This window comes from Ascaphus truei, chromosome 5, assembly GCF_040206685.1.
Source record: "Ascaphus truei isolate aAscTru1 chromosome 5, aAscTru1.hap1, whole genome shotgun sequence".
NCBI classification, from domain to species: Eukaryota; Metazoa; Chordata; class Amphibia; order Anura; family Ascaphidae; genus Ascaphus; species Ascaphus truei.
This window is the reverse complement of record NC_134487.1, coordinates 40,920,484-40,930,026: the sequence shown is the minus strand read 5'-3', so window position 1 is coordinate 40,930,026 and position 9,543 is coordinate 40,920,484.

Sequence of the window (9,543 nt, the reverse complement as noted above, 5' to 3'; positions counted from 1 at the left end):
AGGATGAGATGGGGGTTCCATGGAGAGAAGCGGCAGGGACGTCAAAGAAGGGTGGAGGAGGTGACCTGTGGATATCCGGTAGAGGAGAAGCGGCAGCGTCGTCGAAGAGGGATGAAGAAAGTGACCTTTGGAGTTCCGGGCAAGAAGCAGAGTCATCTAAGAGCAAAGGAGAAAGTGACCCGTAGTGAAAGTAGTACTGTACTGTACTGTAGTATTGTAAGTACAGTATGATACAGGTAAGTATGGCACAGATTTTTTCGTTCCTAATAGTCAGAGTATACAGTAGTTACAGTTTTTCTTTACAGAGAGAGCAGCACCAGCCATCTGGTTACATAGTATTTAACAGTAGTCAGAGTATACAGTAGTTTCAGTATACACTAGTTTGACGGTAGTACAGTAACTGCCTACTTACTGCTCATTTTTTTTCTTTCCAGAGAAAGCAGCACCAGCCATCTACAGTACAGTAGTACTACACATCACACAATGCCATAATACAGTACGCACATAACTGCACTCATTTTTTGTTTTCTTGTCGTTTCAGGAAAAAAGGGTGGCTTGGGGGGAGGTGGGGTGTTGTGTCCTGTCTAATCTGTTTGTACAGTCAAATGTACAGCATATAAACAGCAGTAATGATGTACACAAAACCTCTCCTCTCTCAATGAACTACTGTACTGTACACAGAATGAGGAACAAGATAAAGATGGAAAAAATAATATTACTATATATATATATATATATATATATATATATATATATATATATATATATATATATATATATATATATATATATATTATACATTACAGTATATATTATTAAATAATATTCTTATAAATGTGCATTATTTACATTTATCCATGTTTTACAAATGTTTTCTAAATGTTTATCCTATTTCAATCTGCCAGAAGAACTTAATAAAGACTGCATTATGTATTATTTGTATTTTTTTGTTCCTGATAAAATAAATATTTACATTCCTGCTAATCATAATCATTGACAACACCCACCCCCCCCCCCCCACACCCACAGTACACCAATGAATAAGAATGAATGACAAAACAACATTAATCAGTTAATGTTTTTTTTAACTCTCAATTCTCACAGTGCTGTGCAAATCAGATTTACATTTCAAATTCGAGAAGGGATTTTCCAAAGCGTTACCGTAAACAAAGCCTCAAAGGGTTGGGGGGGGGGGGTGGGGTGAGTCATGTGCAGTAATCAACTAGCTCCCATCTCAAAAAGGATTACACACAGGCGCAGTGAGGCTTTGTAGCTCGGCTATGGACGGATTAAGAACACAATGTCAAGCTTCAGAAAATTAACGACTCTGTGGAGGGGGGTTGGGTGACTCATGCGCAGTAAGCAGCAAGCTCCCATCTCAAAGAGGATTAGAGTACACGGAGGCGCAGTGAGGCGATTGACGCTCGGCTAGGGACGGATTAAAAACACAATGACTAACCAGAAAATTAATGACTGTGGAGGTGTCTGTCGATAAGAGTTTGTGTGTGCGTGGGGGAGGGATGAAGGATTAGTTGTGTAGCAGTTCAAAGAAATTACATAGAGTAGAGTACAGTACAGTAATTTCAAAAGGCAGTTCATCATAATACTGTAATTTGATCCCTACACCCCCAAATACAGTACATAAAAAGCACACAAATCAACCATGTGCAGGCAAACGCACAGATTGAATATCGTAATATCAAGATTGTTTTTGCAGGCTTGTGGATAAAATAACAGTTAAAAAATCATAATTAAAAAAATTGGGGGGGGGGGGGCACTCAAGCAAGCAGTGGTGGGTGAAGTTACAGGCGCATGAGCAGGAATCAACTAGCTCCCATCCGAAAGAGGATTACACACAGGCGCATAGAGAGGTGCAAATCAAATTTGAGAAGGGATTTTCCAAAGCGTTGCCGTAAACAAAGCCTCAAAGTTCCCATCTCAAAGAGAATTACACGCAGGCACAGTGAGGCTTTGTAGCTCGGCTATGGACGGATTAACAACACAATGTCAAGATTCAGAAAATTTACGACTCTGTGGAGGGGTGTTGGGTGAGTCATGCGCAGTAAGCAGTTAGCTCCCATCTCAAAAAGGATTACACGCAGGCGCAGTAAGGCTTTGTAGCTCGGCTATGGACGGATTAACAACACAATGTCAAGACTCAGAAAATGAACAACTCTGTAGAGAGGGGGGGGTTGGGTGAGTTATGCACAGTAAGCAGCTAGCTCCCATCTCAAAAAGGATTACACGCAGGTGCAGTGAGGCTTTGTAGCTCGGCTATGGATGGATTAAGTTCACAATGACAAGATTCAGAAAATTAACGACTCCGTGGAATTTCAAATCCTTGAGCTAGCCTTATGTGTGTTCGTGGGGGAGGGGGCTACAGGGTACAGCTGCATGAAGTTCAAAGATAAAGACATACTTTAATTTCAAAAGACAGTTCATCATAATAATACACCCCCAAATACAGTACGTAAAAAGCAAAAAGTATGAGCAGTCAAACGCACAGGGTCGCAGTCAAAAGCTACAGCACAGATTGAATATCGTAATATAGTAAGATGGTTTTTGCAGGCTTGTGGAAAAAATAAAAATAAAAAAATTACAATAAAACATTTTTTCTAATTTTTTTTGGTCACTCAAGCAAGCAAGCAAGCAGTGGTGGGCGAAGTAACAGGCGCATGCATAGTAATCACCTGCTGTCAAGCAGGAATGTGATTGAAACCAGACACATGTTCAAAGGAATGGTGTGGGAGAGATGTACTGCATTGTAGAGAAGATAAGACGTTGAAATACCCTGCAGTGCAGTTAATTATCCTGAGCGAGGGGAGAGCGTTATATATGCCGAAATGTGACACTGTTACAGTACTGTACATGCCTATGCGTTTCAACAATTTTCAAATGAGACATACTGTACAGCAGCACAGCACTGCAAATGCATGCATATTTAAATATGCAAATTTACAATTACTGCGCGCGCACACACAGACTGTGTACTGATGTAGGTTGAACCGCGAAGGTATTAGACTTCCAAGACAACAGCTCGCAAACGCCCCCCTGAGTTTTTACACGGCATTGCAGTATTGCAGACAGCGAGAATAAAATGCTAAAATCACAAGCGCTAAAATAACGCAGTTCACTCCGGGCGAAACAAACAGAAAACCGCACCTAACCGGGATAATCTGAGAGCCGCGGATCTAGCCGAATTAGACTCAGGTCGGCCGCCGCTGTATGACCCAAATAATTTTTTGGGGAGACATGACACGGGTCTTAGGAAGCAGTCATTGTTTTACCCAACCTTCATCAAGGGCAAGTTTCTCTCCACCTTTGAAAACCTGGTGGAGAGAGACTTGAGATTGTTACAAAAAGGTTTCCTTTTTGATTCCCCATACCGTAATACTAAACGTAGCAATCTCAACCAGGATGAAATTAAAGCCTTAGAAGATCTTAAGAATAATATATTGTTAATAATTAAGAATGCTGACAAAGGTGGCGCGGTGGTGGTGCAGCATAGGGACGACTATCTCAGAGATGCTTTGCGCCAACTCGGGGATGTTTCTTCCTATGCTGTACTACCATCAGATCCTACCCAAAAATATCAAAGGGAGCTAAGACAACTTCTAGATCTAGGCTCTATGTTGGGAGTTATAAATGACAATGATATAGACTTCCTATACAAACCTTCACCCCCAACTTCTGTGTTCCACCATCTCCCAAAGATTCATAAAACATTGGTCTCCCCCCCATGGGAGGCCAATTGTTTCTAGTATTGACTCTTTGGGAGATGGTGTTTCACGTTATGTGGATCATTTTCTTCAACCATTGGTGCAAAAACTACTGTCCTATATTAGAGACAGTGGTGATTTAATTAACACTCTCGATGGCTTCAAATGGAAATGTAATTTGATGTGGGTGACATTGGATGTCACATCCCTATACACTGTCATTTCCCATGAATATGGATTGACAGCTGCTGGGTACTTTCTCAATCGGTCTGATTTTTCACCTGCACAAATTACTTTTATTTTAGATTCTATTGACTTTCTTCTCACTCACAATTTTTTTCTATTTAATGGGGTTCATTATATCCAAACGCGTGGAACAGCTATGGGCACCAGTTTTGCCCCTTCATACGCCAACCTTTTTATGGGTTGGTGGGAGCTGTTCCACGTGTTTGGAGTACTGAACAAATATAGGGAGCACATTTTGTTTTACAAGCGTTATATTGATGACTTTTTATTGATTTGGGATGGTGATGTCACGACTTTACACGAATTAATTTTATCACTTAACACTAATAATTTCAATCTAAATTTCACTTATTCACATCACGCACAATGTATAAATTATTTAGACTTATGTTTATATATCGACACTACTTTGAATATTCAGACCACCCTCCATCGGAAACCAAATTCACTGAATACTTTTTTGAGGCCCAGCAGTTGTCATCCTACCGCCATGTTCAGAGGGATACCTAAAAGTCAGTTCATTAGGGCACGTCGTAATTGCTCGAGTGAACATGATTTTCTACTTCAAGCAGAAGATTTATACACACGTTTTTTGCAAAGGGGTTATAATAAGAGGGACTTAGATATATCTCTTTATGAAGTATCAACTATGGATAGGAAATCCTTGTTGAAACGCAAACCTAAGCCAATGAGAATTAATACTAGTCCCTCCTTTATCACCCCATTTAGTAAACAGGCTGGAGCTATCAAATACATTTTGAGAAAACATTGGAATGTTTTGTCACTGGACCCTATTTTAAAACCATATGTCGCATCAGGTCCCAATGTTGTCTTCAAACGAGCTAAAACTTTATCAAACTTTCTATCGCCCAGTCTCTTTGAACCCACAAAGGTAGATAGATCTGTTTTGCCCCATGGAACTTACCCATGTTCCCATTGTAAAGCTTGCCCTAAAATGAATCAAAACAAAACATTTTGCTCTTCTAATACAAGGAAAATGTACAATATTAAGTCATTTATAAATTGCAATTCCACTTATGTTATCTACTTATTGAAATGTGGATGTGGTCGACAATATGTCGGAAGGACAACTAGGTGTTTAAAAGTTAGAATCCTTGAGCACTTACGGCTCATTAACAACGGGGATCAAAATCACCCCGTTTCAAAACACTTTGCTAGTTGTCCCTATGGTAATAGGAACTCATTCATTTTTATGGGCATAGAACATGTTCCTGTGCCCCTAAGAGGTGGGGACAGGATTAAACAGTTAAACAGACGAGAGTCTTTTTGGATATTTACCTTGAGAACAAGAGTACCCCTGGGCATGAACATTGATTGGGATTTAAGTCACTTTTTATGATATTATTTTCTATGATATGATTTTTTCCACAATTATTTTTGTAGATATCTCTCATAATCAATTAACACTTAAAATATTAATTTATTACATATGTACTTTATTATATTATACTATATTATACATTTATTATTTATGCATTCCCAATCAATGTTCATGATTCATTCGCTTATTTGGTGGTCTTCATATATATAAAAAATAATAAATTCTATATTAATGAATTCCTTGTTCTAATCTAGTGTAATTATTTAAATTCAATATAGATGTTATGAGTATTTTTCAGGGGGGGCGTGGCGGTAGCTCTTCCCCAAGACATTTCACTTAAATGCCTGGGGATCGTGTGAGGCCTCTGCAATGTCTCCTACTTTGTCTTCGGCAACGTCACGTGACATCACGTGACCCTGCGGCGTCATTTGACGACGAAGACAAGGAAGCAGGGGGACGCTAGCTAGAAAAAGGAGAGCATCTGGAACCTGCAAAACCCATCCCTACAGCAATTAACATTGAGTTGCTGTACACAAAGCCATTGTTGTTCAGGTGTTTATCTTGTGCTTCCCACAAGTGCTCAGGCTGAATCAACAAGAGCTTTTAGGGTAGCTAAACCCTTGCATAGCCCCATGGGCTTCCACAAGACACAGGTCACAGCTACGGGCTATAATCCAGGCCTTAGATATGCAACCAGGCTTAATACACACAGCTATTCTAGCCAACTCACCTTTTGCCTGTGCAAGGTACCTCCGATGAGTTCATATTAACCCCTTACTCAATTGCAATCATATCTATACATTGCCACCACCTACGATATGCAAATAAGATGAACAATTCATATTTGCCAGGGCCCCAGGTCCCTGTTTATTATAGAAAAATTATGCACCTTAACACACAAGCAGTTGTAGCAAACTGTGTCCGAAACTTAAATACTCTCTCCAGAGCAATATATATACATATATACATATACACATATATATATATATATATATATATATATATATATATATATATATAAACATATATATATACATATATAAACATATATATATATATACATATATATATATATATATATATATATATATATATACATATATATATATATAAACATATATATATATATAAACATATATATATATATACATATATATATATATATACATACATATTATATATATATATATATATATACATATACATATATATATATATATATATATATACATATATATATACATATACATATACATATATATATATGAGGAAGAAAGAGAGGAGAGAGCGCACACCCCATAGCGTAAAAACGTAAATTTATTGAGGGGAGGGGGAGGGGGGGATAAAAAATGCACTCACAAGGGTACAAGTTTTAAAAGCATATTGTGATATAATCACCACCATCCGGTAACTGCAACAGGAGCTGGAATAAATCCTCGGTCCCAAGATGGTATTGAACCACGTTGTTTGCAGGATGTCCTGGGCTTGGTGATGGTATGAAACGATTTCCAACGATACCAGGAACACACCGCCCTGCCTGGAGTTCTCTGCGATAGCCGGCGCTCAAATCAGTTGGTAGCTGCGCTCCGTGATGACGTAATGTCCTTGTGTGCGTGATGGCGCTCCCTGACGCGTTTCGTCACACACGGGTGACTTTTTCAAAGGGCTGTTCGTATGGGGTAATGATTACCTGTGGGTAACACTTGATGTTACCTCTCTGTATTCTGTTATACAACATGACCATGGTTTGGCAGCGGTCCGCCAATTTATTGAGATACCAGAAATATCAATTTTTCAATCGGCTTTTATTTTGGACGCTATACACTTTTTACTCACGCACAACTTTTTCACATTTAATGGTAAGTTTTATTTGCAACTTATTGGCACTGCTATGGGTACAAGTTTTGCTCCTTCTTTTGCGAACTTATTTATGGGATGGTGGGAAGCACTTTTTATCTATTCGAGCACTAATTTATTTCGTCACAATATTGTTTTTTATAAAAGATTTGTGGATGACCTAATTATTATTTGGAGGGGGGATGTCACTACACTTCACACTTTTGTATCTTATCTTAATAATAATCTTTATAATCTAAGATTTACATTAAATTTTCATTTCCATCACATTGAATTTCTGGATCTACAATTATTTGTAGACAGACAAAAAAATCCAAACGGATGTTTATAGGAAGCAAAATGCCAGGAACACCTTTCTTAGGGCGGACAGCTGCCACCCATCCCATGTCATAAAGGCCATACCAAGGGGACAGTTCCTCAGACTGAGAAGGAATTGTTCCACTATGAGTGGTTTCCTTTCTCAGTCTGAGGAACTTACAAGGAGATTTTTGGAAAGGGGATACCCCAAATCACATTTAGCAATTGCATTTGAAAATGCATTACATACAGAGAGAGCATCATTGTTGCCCACACATCCAATTGGAGATTCTCGCCTTGCTAACAATGTTAAGACAATTGGTATTAAACAGGACTCACATGGACTGACAGAATTAAAAAACAAATGTCCTCTTTTTATTTCACAATTTAGTAAACAAAGTGGAAAAGTAAACTCTATAATTTCAAAACATTGGAATGTCTTATCCATGGACCCTGTCCTTAAAAAATATGTGGATTCTGGTCCTACTTTTGTATATCGTAGAGCGAGAACAATTGGATCTCATGTTTCACCAAGTGAACTCAAATCTTCTGGTCTCAAAAAACCTTTTATCACTAGGGGTTCCTTCAAATGTGGCTCTTGTAGTGCATGTAAACACATGAAGCCTGCCAAAAGTTTTTTCCAGTTTGCCTTGCCACCGCCACATGGTGTGAATATATTACCAAATAAGGAATTTAAGATTAACAGTTTTATAAATTGTAAAAGTCAATTTGTGATTTATCTAATAACATGTGGTTGTGGCAAGAGGTATGTGGGAAGGACGACTAGAGCCCTTAAGGTCAGGATGTTAGAGCATTTAAGGCTCATAAAATTGAGAGACACTAATCATCCAGTCTCAAAACATTTCACTGAATGTGGTAAGGGACGAATTAATAATTTTTCCTTTTTGGGGATTGAATCAGTTATTTCTAAATCTAGAGGAGGTGATCATATCAACCTTCTGGACCGTAGGGAGGCGTATTGGATCTTCACTCTCCAAACGCGCTTCCCTATGGGCTTGAACATTGACTGGCAACTAACACATTTTTTGTAAACATTTTTGTGATAGACGTATTATGGTGTAATTATTTGGTAATACAGATTAAATAAGACAATTGTCATTATATTGGACATTATATTCTTATCATTATAACCTTTGAACCTATGCCTTATTATGCAAATATTATGCTAATATGTAAGCTTAAATTGTTCTTTGATGTATCTTGTGGATAATACTTCATATTTTATAATGGTTGTATTTCCCTGGTTTCTATGATTTAGGTACACAATCTGTGTTATGCAGTATGTATGTGTAATATGTCTTTAAATTTACTTTTCTTGCACATTTTTTTAATCATGTCTAGAGGTTTTTATTTTTAACTTTTTTTTGTATGTAACTTAGTTGCAACACAGCTAGTTTTTTAATCCACCTTGTTCATGTTTTTTCTTGATATAATAGTACCCTTTATTAAGCATTAGTTTAGTTTAATATAGCTTTATTTCGTTTAAATATGCTTGTCCAGTTAGCAGCAATGTATTTTGTTCTGCTGGAATGGTCAATAAAGCTTTGTTATTGTGTTCCTATGTTTGCCCACATCCAAGATGGCCACACTGCCTTTGGTACTTCCTTTTGCCCTTAGATCGGCACTGAGTCGCTCTGTTATGACGTCATCAGGTTCTGATTTTTGGCGCGAAATGGCCCACAGGTAAGAGGGTATATAATGGATGTTATCACATTGTGTTTTATCCTTGAAAAAGAACGCTGCGATGTTCGAAATGCATTGGATGGGTCTTTTGCCACATTAAAGTGCCCTTTTAATCATTTTTTTGTCTTGGGTTCTTCCTGCTCCGTTTGTGCTGGTGCGCTTTTTGGTCTCCCTTTTCGCTGTTCGTATGGTAACTTAACTTAACTCAGTATTATGGTATAGCCTATCCCATAGCCTCTTATGCATATCCAGTTAAAATCAACCCCACACTAATGAGACCCATCAAGGTCGAAACAGCTGTCTGTGGGTGGTTTTCTGGGTATGCACCTTAACCCTGGCTGTGCTCAAAGCTGTGACCATGCAGCAAGCTTAAGCCTA